At 41.0% G+C, this 14,478-nt stretch overlaps 1 non-coding gene across 1 annotated transcript; it reads left to right on the top strand.

Moving 5' to 3' along the window:
* Positions 1-4,006: 4,006 nt before the first annotated feature.
* On the top strand, positions 4,007-4,125 carry LOC138694131 (5S ribosomal RNA). Its single transcript, XR_011330807.1, has one exon. It is a non-coding gene; the product is annotated as a 5S ribosomal RNA (ribosomal RNA).
* The last annotated feature ends 10,353 nt before the right edge of the window (positions 4,126-14,478 follow it).

Genomic DNA, 14,478 nt, shown 5'->3' with positions numbered 1-14,478 from the left:
ATGGAAGCTCGCACATATACTTATGTTTCCAAAACCTAACAAAGACGCCACTGACGCAAACAACTATCGACCAATCAGCCTGACCCAGACCATCTGCAAACTAATGGAAAGAATCATAAACAATAGACTACACCATTTCATTGAGGACAATGACATCATCCCAGACACACAAGCCGGATTCAGAAAAGGCATAGAAATCCCAGACCAAATCCTCAAAATCTTGACACCAATTGAATCCGGCTTTGAGAGACACATGACATCAACAGTGGTGACAATCGACACAACCAGAGCATTTGACTCCATTTGGCATGACGGACTACGATATAAGCTACACAACATCGGCCTTCCCCCACCCCTAACCCGCTGGCTATCAGATTTTATTCGTAACAGAACCGCCCACATAAAAATTAACAGCTCCCTATCCCAACCATTCCAAATTGAAGGCGGAGTCCCACAGGGCACAGTACTCTCCCCAATCCTTTTCAATATATATGTTTCTGACATCCCCATCCCACCCCGCGAAGGCGTACATATCGGACAATTTGCTGACGACATTATTATCACAGCCACAGCCCACGACATCAGATACACAAACAGCCATGTCAACGAAACACTACGGAACCTAAACGTCTGGCTAGACATGTGGCGCATGAGAATCAATCCTGCAAAGTCACAAACAATGATTCTAAAAAAGAGACGCTACCCCAAAAAACTCATGAGAGATCGTTATGCCATCCGCTGCAAAAACTCCATAATCCCATACACCAACCACATCACATACCTCGGCATCACCATATCAAACAAACTGAAACTACACCGTCACGTCATCAACATCAAATCACGCATCACAAACGCCATCAAACTCCTCTACAACGTCGCAGGCAACCAAGCAAAGCCAGGGTGCCGGCCACATACAACAGCTCTAATTTACAAATCAATTATCCGACCGTCACTTTTACACGCGTCCCAGCTGTTCTCCAGAGTATCTAACTCTCAACTTTCTCAATTAGAATCACTGGAACGTAGACTTCTACGCAAAACATTTCAACTGCCACGAAACACACAAAATAGAACAGTATACACCATCTCTAACATCAAACCCATCACCCTATATATACAACACAAAAACATAAAATACACACATAAAGCTATTAATAAAAATTTCACCTCTGTACTCTTCCAAACAATACCACCCGGTCAGCCCCACCTCACAGTCTCCCGTCTGATGAATGACCACCAAGAATACTTAGCAAGGCAGCACTAGACAACCACACACCAAACAACCTCTCCCCCGTGCTTTCTTCTTCAAGCAAAACTATCTATAACACAACAAAATCTAAGACCTGAAAAGGGTTATACAAAATCCCTAAAGCAGGTCCACGGCACAGATGTTCTGTGTCCAAATGTCGTCGTCGTCGGGCTCCCCGACGATTGACGAGGCGGAACGATTTGTTAAAGCCATACCGGCCAGAACTTTTGGACCGTCCGCACAACTTTTCATCGTCCATACACCATCTCACCAAGGACAAAGACTTCCACGAAACCGAGAGATCAGTGTCGTCATGAAGAATGTCGGCACCCAGATCCCGGAGGACGAATTGTTGCAGATTCTACGGGAAAAGTTCCCTGGAATCAAGCGCATCTCTAGAATAACCTCCGCCCAGACTAACCAGCCGACGCAGATGGTTCGACTTATAGTACAAGACGTGACCACAGCCGACCAACTTCTATGTGGAATCAACATAGCCGGACGTAATTACAAAGTCGAGCCAGCCCACGAGACAGTATTCCACAGACCGTGTCAGAACTGCGCCCAGTATGGACATGACAAAACCGACTGCCGAAACGACAAGACGTGTTTCACTTGCGGAAAAAATCCCGTCCACTGCAAACACCCACCAGACAACCAAGTCAAGTTCTGCGCCAGCTGCAAGAGCGATACCCACTATACGGGCCAAGCACGCTGTCCAAACTACCCCCGACATAACCCAACCCAACAAACTCCAACCCACATCCCGGTTCAAACACCCCAACAGATCCCTCCACCAATTCCTAAACCCTCACAATCCAGTCCAATCCAACTTCCCGAACCAAGACCTGGAATATCGTACGCCAGTGCGGTAAACCCGACAACGACCGACACGACAGAACCAACAACGGAACCGACACAGACTAACACCGAACAAATCGTAGCAGCAGCTCTAAATTCTGCAATGCAGAAAATAGAAAGCTACATCGACCAACAGATCAACAGACTGCGAGATGAAATTGTGATGTTCACAATTTCACTCCTCACGACAGACGCCCAACCCAAGACAAGACGAACGACTTTAGCAACAGCTAACCAGACAGCAAGACGGCTCTTACGCAGACAAGTTGCTCACCACTTTGTGGGTAACAAACTACAACTATCACTAGCACCACTGAAACGTGACACGACCAACCACAGACAAGCAACCAACAGCGGCCCTTCATAGGGCCGCGCGACAAAAGTAAACCACAACCAACACAGACAACAGCTTCATCCAGCCACATAAATCTGCAAGATAACAGCATCCAAGGCCAACGCAGCAGCCTGGTGTGAGCGGAGAAGACGCTGACCCGTAGAGAGTCCAACGAGCGAAGCCTAGCCGGGACCACGCCTCAACTGTCGCTACAGACAAAACATCGTAACCTGAAGAGGGCATATGTAAGACCCTAAAACAGGTTGCCCTTTGGGCAAACAACTTTGAGCTTGAGCTGGGCTCATCATCAGACGAGCACCATGCCCCCCAAAGCTTCCGGAAAGGCTGCCAAGAAGGCCGGCAAGGCCCAGAAGAATATTTCGAAGGGCGATAAGAAGAAGAAGCGCAAGAGGAAGGAGAGCTACGCCATTTACATCTACAAGGTTCTGAAACAAGTTCACCCAGACACGGGAATCAGTTCAAAGGCTATGAGCATCATGAACAGCTTCGTTAACGACATCTTCGAGCGCATCGCCGCGGAAGCTTCGCGGCTCGCGCATTACAACAAGCGGTCGACCATCACCAGTCGGGAGATCCAGACAGCCGTCCGTCTCCTGCTACCCGGTGAGCTGGCCAAGCACGCCGTCAGTGAAGGGACCAAGGCCGTCACAAAATACACTAGTTCCAAGTAAGCGGGAGTGCTTGCTAGGGAATCAGCAACCGGCCCTTTTAAGGGCCACAAGTTATTCATAACAGAGTAGATGAATGAAGAACAACAGCGTTTCCCACCGAGTGAAAATTTAAATAATCACCCCGATAACACTTCTAGGATAGATAATACATTATAGGCAGTCCATGGGAGACTTGGATCCACGAGGCAAATTCGTTTCCTTAATAGTTTCGTACGACTTATATGAGAGCGCGGTGTCATTCCTACTCACTTGGCAGCATTAATTGTTGAGGGAAAACAACTTAGAAGGTAACTTGTCGACCGCGGTCATAATCCTTCCGCAGGCCACTACTGAGAATCTGTGGACATACGGGTAATCTATCTTTATTGAAACTCGGGTTCATAACATACGACTGATACTTTATATATCTGTCACGTAATCCATCAAGAGACAAATGTCCCCCCCCCCCTAGTCAGTAGCGAGCTTCAGTCCATTCGTAGTAGCCGCCGGTGCAAGAAGTGAATTGAAGTTTGTGTGAAGTTCCGTAGTATGGCATGAAAATGATGTCGAAAATCCGACTACAGTTCCACAACCATGTGGTTGAAAGGAGGCTCCGCTGTTGAACAACAATCCACCTGTGGCTTAACTTAGAATGCCGACTAGCTGTTTTATTAATCCCGTGTCAATCCAGCAGTGTGTGACGTTGAAACGTAACCAAACTGCCGTTGATAGATAGATTTATCATCTATCCCAATGACATCCAACGAGCTTGGTAATTTAGGTACAGAGTCTAAGCAGGCAGTTTACGTGTGTGTGTGAGCGAGTGCAGGTTTTATCGAGTGCACCCCAATCCCATCGTCCTCAAGTGCCTACAGATTACGCAGTTTCATCGGCAACGGCCATACCATGTTGAAAATACCGGTTCTCGTCCGATCACCGAAGTCAAGCAACATTGGGCGTGGTCAGTACTTGGATGGGTGACCGCTTGGGAACACCACGTGCCGTTGGCGATTTTTTTTTTTACGTCACTATTTCCAGCGTGTTCTAATAAGACTTATGGGATATTATGTTCCCTTCCCTATTCCAGCTATAGCTTGGATGATGACGCCGCTGCATAATTGTAGAGTAATTGATAATTCTTAAGTACTTGCAGCTCCGTATTGAAACTTATGACTGGTAGCATATTCATATGAGACGGTTCACTTCTCTGCGTTTTCTCGAAGAAGGGAATATGTATTCAGGGGATTGTGAACGTACCTCGCGCTCTCCCTAGAAGTTAGAGACATTTTAGGTAAAGAATGTAATATACTGTACATATATGGCTAATTAAAATCCCATTAGTTACTACATTTCAGTGGGTAGTACAAATTCCATAATGAAAATATCTCTGTCCTAGTAGTTGTATCCTTTAAAGAAGCTCGTTGTTTTCCCATGATGAAGGGCAGAACTTGGTCGGTAGAAATTTAAACAGACTGCATTATCAGACCAGGCGTTATTTCAATATCAGCGTTTAGTTTAGGAAATATAGCAATAGCGGAGTTGGGAGAAGTAGTTATAGCATGTACAGTAAGTATAAACAGTTCGCTGTACTGTACAGTGAATATAAATATTTGAATGTACGATGGCAAAACATCAGACATACAGTACGTAGCTCACATATCTTTAAAAATAAATAAATAAATAAATAAATAAAAATAAAGAAGACATTCTGAGGAGTGAGTGGAAAGTGCATATTATAATGAATATTTTTAACTCTCAGTTGACATTGAGAGAGAAAGCCATGCATCGGGGAACCGGTGACTGTTTTTGCGTTACCTTCTGCTATTGGCGTTGTTGGTTAGTAACGAATGAAAGGGGTAGGACGCGGAATCAAATGTCAAAAAACGATAGGGAAATAATAGTAACTGGTTGTATTTCGATCGAGCTCGGCGTGCTGATTCACCAGTGGGGTGTTTCACAAAGTTTACAATCTTTGGAAATTGTGAACTCTGTTTGTAAACTTCTGTTTCACAATCTTTGTTTGTAAAGGTGGACTGTACAAAGGAAATCAAATCTTTACGAATGAAATTTTGCGCTCTTTACAAGTGATATGTTTGTTTCACAACGAAGGAGTAATTTTACAAACGTGTAAACTAAACTTTACTAGTGAAGTTAGCACATTTTCTACAGTAGCCCTGTTGAAATAGCTTCTAATTGTGAATGAAAAAAATAAACACATATGTATAAAATCAATTTTATAGTAACAGGGTACCATTAAGAATTACACTGAAGCAGTTGTGATGTTATTGAGTAGTTCTAGCGACTCAGACGAAGATTTTGCATTTAGGCCTAACGTAGAATTTTCCGGCCACGTTCGTATCATTGTACGAATATTAATGAAAGGTTTCGAATGAATCCCGCGCTATACTTCAGAATACCGCGTTAGTTCTTATATACGAGGAACGTATTTAATAAATACTCGCACTTAAAGAAGAAAAACTTTGCACCGAAAACCAATCACTTAATAATGCAATGTCGGCATTACTTACGCAGTATTCTGAAGTCGTTCCGAATCCCATTTCGCTGTAATCTCTCCTACAAGATATGGGACATCACATGCAACATCTGAAAGGGAAAAGTGGTGCCCTAACCTCAAAGCGAGAACTGCATTGGTTGCATAGTAGCTCTCAGTTCCCTGCGTTAGCAGATAAGAACGGAATTTATAAGATTACAGTGTGCAAAAGTTCACACATGGTAGTTGATGTTGTTACAAGATTGAAAAAACTCGAGGCGGGTTATTGATCACCGAATGTGCTTACTCGGGCAAAGGATTTTTATGCTCCTCCTGCTGGGTTCCCTAATGTTGGCGAGGTTATGGATGAAACAATAAAATATACTGATGGACCAGCAGAGAGCGAAGTTGATTTTAATGGATGGACATGTTAGCTGCTCTATCAACTGCATATAACTACGTGGGTCAAATCCATTATTTATCAATTATTTGAATGAATTTCGCGCTAACTTTCGTCAGTTAAGTCGTAGGCTAATTAATGCATTGGTATGCTCGACCAATTGCATGCCGCGAAACTCCGTTGTCGCCGATGTAGCAAAATCTAAATAAAATATATATAAAAAAATATAAACATGTCCATCGATAGTTCTAAAATTACAGCTACTTTACCTCTGATCCTTAGTGATTTTTGTAAACTGTCGTTGGCGATTTTGTTCAACCAATTATGCGTATTTGTAAGTTTGTTTCGCCGATTTTGTAAAGTTCGTTAAAACATACAAGTGAATAAGATTGCATTGTGAAACACAGTTAACAAGCATATGTAATATTTCCGTTGTTAATTGTATATTGTTAATTTGTAATTTGTTAGCGTTGTGAAACATGCCCCCATTTACCTTTAGAGGTAATATCTACATTAATATTTAGTTAAAATTTAAAGAAATTTTAAACGAATGGAAGCTGCATTTTAATTCACCCCAAATTACTATGTTCCCTTTCAGATTATCAGCTGTTGTTGTTGTTGTTGTTGTATTGTAAGTTCTCACTTATTGTTAGCTAGCCGTACCCGTTCGCTCCGCTCCACCTGTTAGAAATAAATATAAAGTAATTACATAATTAAAATAGGACGTCTGATCCAGGGAACAACTTTTACAACAGCGCAAGATAATCTGCTTCGCATATTACCCAATTTTTTTTTAGCACTGCATTTATTGCATATATATTTTATGTATTTTAACACGATTCAATTGAGCATAGTTAAAATATGAATTATTAAAATAATGGATTGCCAAGCTAAAGTACTATTACTGCATACTAAATCAATACACTCTCGTTGTTCGTTAATTCTCTGAGATTAAAATGCGTGTACATAAATATTATTTTAAGAAATACAGAAAACGAATGTACAAAATAGCCTATCAAATTTTCTGTGCATAAGAAGCTATTTTAATCTTACCTGTCCTCGATTTACTCAGACGTTACTGTAATAACATTATAGCATTATGTCCATCTAGAGAAACTACAGTTTCCAATGGTGAAATAATAACTAATTATACAAATCAGTTAATTTACGAGCTTGTGATATTACTTCATACAAACACAGAAACATTCCCTGTAGGCTATGTTTAATAGCTTTCGATTGTTTGTTGATGTCCAAGGCCCCTGTTTCGATTGTTGTTGTCCAAGGCCCCTTATAGACGAAGTCATTTGTTCTTAATTCATTGCACCGTCTTAGATAGCGTTATTTTAATTTTAAAACTCATTTATCTCATTAAATATCAGTCCTATCAAAATGTTGTAAAAAAATAAAACTTAACGGAAATCATTTTTAAAGGAACATCTGTTATGTAACATTTTTTCTCAAATATCAATAATAAGCGAGATATTTCGATTTATTTAATTCAGGCCCCCTTATAACTCCCCTTTTAAATAATGTATTTCGAATGCCATATAGCCTAAAATCTAAGTTACAACAAACTTAATTTATATTCCAGTTTTCATATAAATCGGTTCAGCCATTATCGCGTGAAAAGGTAACAAACATACAGACAGACATACAAACAAAAATTTCAAAAATGCGATTTTCGGTTTCAGGGTGGTTAATTATATATGTTAGGACCAATTACTTTTGGAAAATCGAAACTTACCAGAAAAATTTCGGCTACAGATTTATTATTAGTATAGATAGTACGAGATACGACCGCAATTTTGTACGACTAGTGTAATGAAGGAATGCAAAAAATTATTTTGGAACTTTGCAATGTTAGTCTATCATTAAAATAAAATTAAATCTTAATTCGTCCCTTTTGCAGGAGTCTTCTTCATCCAGTATGTTGTTGGCTGATATGGAGGAGGAGGGGGGGGGGACATGCTCTAAAGGGATTAAATTTGCTTAGCAAATCGATATGGTGACTAACGCTTGCAATGCGTCATAGCTATAATTGTACTGCGCGGTAATTTCAGAGTAATAAGAGTTCAGTTCAGGGATCTGCTAATTTCTTCATATTGTGTTCGGCAATGGAATAGTACCGCAGTAGCATTAAGAGGTTTTTATAATTTGAACTGATATGTGCAGGTATATTGACCCCCCCCCCCTCCCACCGCTGGCCGACGCGGACTGCAATGACAACAGTAAGCCACACGTCATACGTAAGCCTTTCTTCTTCTTCATCTTTGCTCGCCTGGCAAATACAGTCTTGGATTTCACATATTCAATTTTTCACAGTCCCAACTCCCTTGCATGGACGTGTTTTCACGTACCTTTAAAGTTTCTCCTCTCATTCATTCAGTCTATTCGCAAGCCTGAGGGTTTTCCGTGGTTTTCCCTAAGGAGCTAAGACAAATGTAGGGATGAGCCCAGAAAGAAAAGGGCATTCACTTCCTTAGACCCTGGTAACTGCTCTTTTTAGAGGAAGGAGGAGGAGAAAGAAACCCCCCCACCCCCACCGACGTGGACTGCAATGACAACAGTAAGCAACACGTTATATGTAAAGCCTTTATTATTATTATTATTATTATTATTATTATTATTTACAATGGGACTAAAGGTGGTGTAGATACACTATGTCAAATGTGCCACAATCTTTCCTGCAATAGAAAGACGAGGCGCTGGCCACTAGCAATATTTTACAACATGCTAAATATTGCAAGTATAAATTCATGGATAATTTATAGTTAGAAGAACTCAGAAAACAATATCAAGAAAACAATTCATTTTCCAATTGTGTGAAGAGCTGACAAAACCGTGGATGCAGCACCGCTTTGCACGTCCTACTTTACACCGATCTCTGCGGGCAACAATTGAAGAACATCTGAACATTGCTGTGCAACAACAATGCCAGGTAATGCAGCCAGATGGTGAACGTACTGTTTGCTATAAATGTCCTGCAAAGAAGAGGAGAATGATGACAACATTTTGTGGACTTTGCAAAAAGGGGTTCTGCAGAGAACATCGCGCTGTTGTTTGCACTAATTGTAAATAGGACAATAACATGAACGTAAAGACTTTATGACAAACTTAAAATTAAATGAACACTAATGGCTACGAAAAGTGTAAAAGTTGTTAAATGTGTGATATTGAGTTGATTTCAGTTAATTAAAATGTGAGTAGTAAAAATTACGAATGCTTACCTTTAACATGAGTACAGTGATGATTACCTGTCTAGGGTTAAGTAGTCGCGTGGTGAGTTTAGGAATTCCCAGACCACCTCTAAGATTGTTTAAAATAAAGGTATTGTAATCGTACGTTTCTGTCTTTTGTCAATAGTAACGTTGACCTTTCTTTTTCGAGAAAACAAAATCTGTTGTACAGTTAAAGGTACTGAAATAGTAAGAAATTTTCTGAAATCCCCACGCGTTTGCAAGTGTAAGTCTCTGTTGTAACCTGTTGATTTACGAGAGACTGCGTGTGCTTCCGTACAGTGTTTCTAAAATGTGCAGTAACGAGTCAGAAATCATTGGAATGTAGTGTAGGTGTGTTTGTTATAACCGGGAATCAATCCGCAGTACTTGACCAATCAACTACGGGAAATATCAGAAAAATTGGCAGGAGTTAGCAAGAAAAACAAAGGTAAAATATCACGTGAACGAGCACCGATACCGAGCACTATGTACAATATACCCTAGAGAAAAAGACAAGAAAACAAAAGTCAACCGCTGCAAGTGTTACGAAGTGGTGTGTGAAACATATAATGAAGAATGTCTGCGGGAAGCGCATCTAGTGAGATAAAGGGTGAAATGGAGGATTCTGCTAAAAATAAAGAAAGGAAGAAAAATGTTTACAGTTAATACAAGTATTGTTTTCTCTTGTGGGTTTATGTTTAGTATAATAGATGTGTGTGTGTGTGTGTGTGTGTGTGTGTTTCATTAAAAATTAGCATATCCTTAATGAATACATCCTAAGTGGTATAAATGAAATTGTATAAACTGCAGGGAATCTTAAAATATGAAAATTGCGATAGTTGTTTTCTTTACAGTCCGACCTTTTTTAATAAACTAGTGTGAGATATGAAGTTTTGCACATTTAAGGGTTGTTAACATGAATGTAAGGAATATATATTATGATATGATATGATATGATTCTCAAATACTCTGTCCTGCTGACCCTTCACATTTCTGTATTCGGGCGAGTGTGTATTCTTCTTCTTCTTCTTCTTCTTCTTCTTCTTCTTCTTATTATTATTATTACTATTACTATAATTATTATTATTATTATTATTATTATTATTATTATTATTATTATTGTGTGAAGAGTTGTATCGGAAGTGCTTTATAGACTAAATTAATAATTTCTATCTTAACTGAAATATTTACATTATATTTCACACAGTATAGTTACAGGTAGCATAAATTCAGATAATGGTTTTTATATGGGAATCTACTTCTTGTGTTTAGAGGCTACATTTATACAGAGTTAATAATTTCTCCCCTATGTAACATATTTCCATGAAATTTTATACGCATCTATGCAAAAACGAATTATGCTCGTGTAATTAGGGAATTAGGGAAAAATTAGTGTTTCTGATAATTTTTAATGTTTTAATAGAAATTATGCTCCTAAAAGATGACTAGCCTGCCATATTTTTCGCAGTTGGTAACAAAATGCTAGATTCATGGATATACTCCATAATTTAGTTGTTCATTATATGTTCAAGAAGTGTTGAATTTTTCTTGGAGAAATTAAGCTCCTTCATCCAGACTCTGAAAAGTGGCTGCTGTCGAATTCGTAAAGCGCCACCAAGAGATGAATATAACATCTAAGTTTGCAGGATGTAGCAGCTAAATTTTAAGCCGTATAGAGTTTAATATTTGATTAATGTGTGGGTAGAAGAATTGAAAGTTAACTCAGGTTTACTTGTAATGCACAGCCTGTTAAATATGTCGTAAAAAAAAAAAAAAAAAAAAAAAACTAGTTGCACAAATCTCAGTAAACGTGCCAATTAAATGAATGCTAACGTATTATAGATTGCTTTTCGCGTATTAAATGAAAGTACACATCTTGTCCTATGACCTCCATAAGGGAAGGTTTAACAATATAAAACAGCCACTGACCCCACGAACAAAAATCAACTGAAGAGCGTGACTTAAAAAAAAAAAAAAAAAAAAAAAAAAAAAAAAAAAAAAAAAAAAAAAAAAACTCATGTTTTGTCCCACCTCTTACTGATATTGATGTTTTGTATGTTGTTGTGCACAATGCCTAGCTTTTGTTTAAGCCTAGATATTACTTAAACTTCGGTTATGATGAAGTTGATTTTCTTACATAGTTTTGCGTTCTGGACAACTGTGCGCCGGCATCTCTCGGAACATCCGAGATCAGGTCCCTATCCCCTCCACCGCAAAGTCAAATAGCGTCTGTCACTTGATTTTGAATATTAAACAAACATACCATCACGGCATTTCCGTTATGGCATCTGGTGTCATCAATAAGCTACAAATAAAGGAAAGAAAGAAAGAAAGAAAGAAAGAAAGAAAGAAAGAAAGAAAGAAAGAAAGAAAGTAGCACAGTCACTGTCCTGAACAAGGTACGCAAGTATTATTTTAATTAATGCGTATCGCCTACCAGCCGCCGAAACTATTCGACAGGAGAGTGAATATCCTACACGGTCCTGTAAAAATGTTCTGAATACACTAAATGACGTGTAATTTTTTTTCTATTATTAGGACAATTGAACGTGTCATTGCTCCTGCGGGTTGCTTTGTTTCACACCACAGAGAATTCAGGTTCTCTACCCCCCGGGATTCTAGAGATAAGAGAGCGATGAGGTTAAAGGAGTAGGCGTTTGTTCGTGTTTTTGTTTTTACTTTAGAAAAATTGCGAAACGTGACGCAATAGCGATAAGTTTTATGAACAAGTTTGCTGAATCGACCAATTGAAGGTAATTTATATTTTGCTAAAGAAGAGAGGAGATTAATGAAATCAGTTATTGTAATAATCGTAGTAGATTGAAGGAATTGTTTGTATTCAAACTCCTTTTGTGAAATAAGCTGCTCGGATGCTTATCAGGGTGACGGTTATAAATGTTATCGTAATACCCACCCGAGGTCACAAAGGTCACAGTCTTCCGCTTGTCCTTTCCTAAGCAGACCACGTCTGTACTATCGAAAATAATGAGTCACAGTTATAGTTTCGTGAAAGTAAAAAATGTTAGATAGGAGACAAGTAGCTACTCTTATACAATCATAATCACATTTTGTATCCAATATAGTATAAACGAGCTACATGTAAGTACTGTGTAAAGTTTCATTAAAACAATATATTATATATGAGACAAGTCACTAATTTTTGTCAAAACGCATCGTCTATAAAGGGGTAGTTTCTCCTCTTATACAGTAGTGACTATAGTGCGAAGTTTCATGGAAATATGTCACATTTTTAGTCCAGCTAGATTTGCTTTCTGGACCACTTTGAGCCTTGGCGCTTGTGATCGGTCGGACGGAGGATCACTCGTCCCGGCGGCGTTAACCCTTAATTTGGTAAATATATATAATGTGCAATATTATAGAACTGTGAAATTTTTTTTTAATTTTCCTAAGAAACTTTGTTATCCATCGTTCTATTAAAAAATTGTTTATTAACCTATAGGATACATTGCGATATTTGTCAAACAGGCTGTGGGAAAATGCTGATACGGTGAGGAATGGAAAGGGAGAAACCATTTATATTATTGAGGTGACCTTGAACTGAGGGTAGTAGGAACGAGACCTGGAGTACGGTACAACCGGCTCTTCCGAGAAATAACTAGTGGCCCTGAAAAGGGCCTTTTTGCGGGCAGGAGTACCTTTGTTAATTCAAGCCCTCTCGCCGCGGATGCGCCTAGCCAGCTGAATATCCTTGGGCATAATGGTCACGCGCTTGGCGTGGATGGCGCAAAGGTTGGTATCCTCGAAGAGACCGACGAGGTATGCCTCGCTTGCCTCCTGCAAGGCCATTACGGCTGAGCTCTGGAAACGGAGGTCGGTTTTGAAATCCTGAGCGATTTCACGCACCAAGCGCTGGAAAGGCAGCTTGCGGATGAGGAGCTCGGTGCTCTTCTGGTAACGACGGATCTCGCGAAGAGCAACTGTACCAGGTCGGTATCGATGGGGTTTCTTCACGCCTCCAGTAGCCGGTGCGCTCTTCCTAGCGGCCTTCGTTGCCAGCTGCTTTCGTGGAGCCTTGCCTCCCGTGGACTTACGCGCAGTTTGCTTCGTACGTGCCATCGCTTACTCCTTCGTCCTCGCAACCCAAGTTGACGCAATACAGTCGCGCCCGCTGCCCCCAAGAGGGGTATTTATGTCTTCGCCCGTTGAGAAGCCACGCCCCTTCCGTAATGTGATTGGTCCGCGGGTTTTAGTATATAAACCAAAAAATGACCCGCCGTCGAGATCATCATCACATCATTCTGCCGACGGACGAGGTACAGAGACGTACAACAGAGGCTCCACTGCATCTCCGAGAACTTCGCGTCACAGCATCGCAGTTTGGCCTTGAGATGAGCACCAGCAGCGGCGGGCGCGGACCGCCGCGACAACCACCTGACGCAGCAGTCGTCACGGACGATCACGGCGGGCAACTTTTCATCGTTCCGACAACTACGAAGAAGGGAAAGAAGAAAAAGAAGACTCACACTACCACGACTGGGACTACACTCGACCAACCTACAACTGACTCCCATGAGACCACTACGCTACAGACTAAATTGACAACACTAGACCCGTGGACCGAACTAAAAAACTGGCCGTCTGAAAGAGCGAACCGATCAGTAATGGTCGAAGACGCTGACCCAGACTTACTAGCGACGCTCCAACCTCCTCATCGAGCCGACACATTGACACTTGGACCAAGAACGAGAGTGTTCACATTCTCGACACGACTCAAACTACAGAAAGCTACGAGACCCGACCCAAAGCAATTCGGGAAGAAAGCCCGCTACATTGCGCCACCGACCGCAACTCTACAAGGACCTTGGACGCTACCGACTGATCCTCCTGCACCATCCCGATCCGTGAAACCCGACCGGCCCTCAGAAGGTCCTTCCTCTGAACCCACCAGACCCGAAACCCCTCCACTGCAACACATTCAGGACTCGTACTTTTACACCACGAGTGAATCTGCCTCTTCTGAAGGTTCAAATGAATCCGAAGGAGAGGTAGACCAAGACTGGCAGAACGCCAAGTCACGGCGCAAGAAGAAGACTCGACCAACCGCGAGCGCCGTTTCGACCACGGCAGCCGAGAAGGTCACGCCCAGTCCACAACCTGCTCCCCAGAATTCCCTTGCACCCACACCACCACCAGACCGAGACACCACAGCCGCAAGTGAACGACTCAAGAGCAGAACGACTGTGAAAATCACTAGACACACGACTGACAACAATAACCCACTGTTCATCCAGAA

Source organism: Periplaneta americana, unplaced genomic scaffold (assembly GCF_040183065.1).
Source record: "Periplaneta americana isolate PAMFEO1 unplaced genomic scaffold, P.americana_PAMFEO1_priV1 scaffold_52, whole genome shotgun sequence".
Classification (NCBI taxonomy): Eukaryota; Metazoa; Arthropoda; class Insecta; order Blattodea; family Blattidae; genus Periplaneta; species Periplaneta americana.
This window is presented reverse-complemented; position numbering and strand designations above follow the sequence as displayed.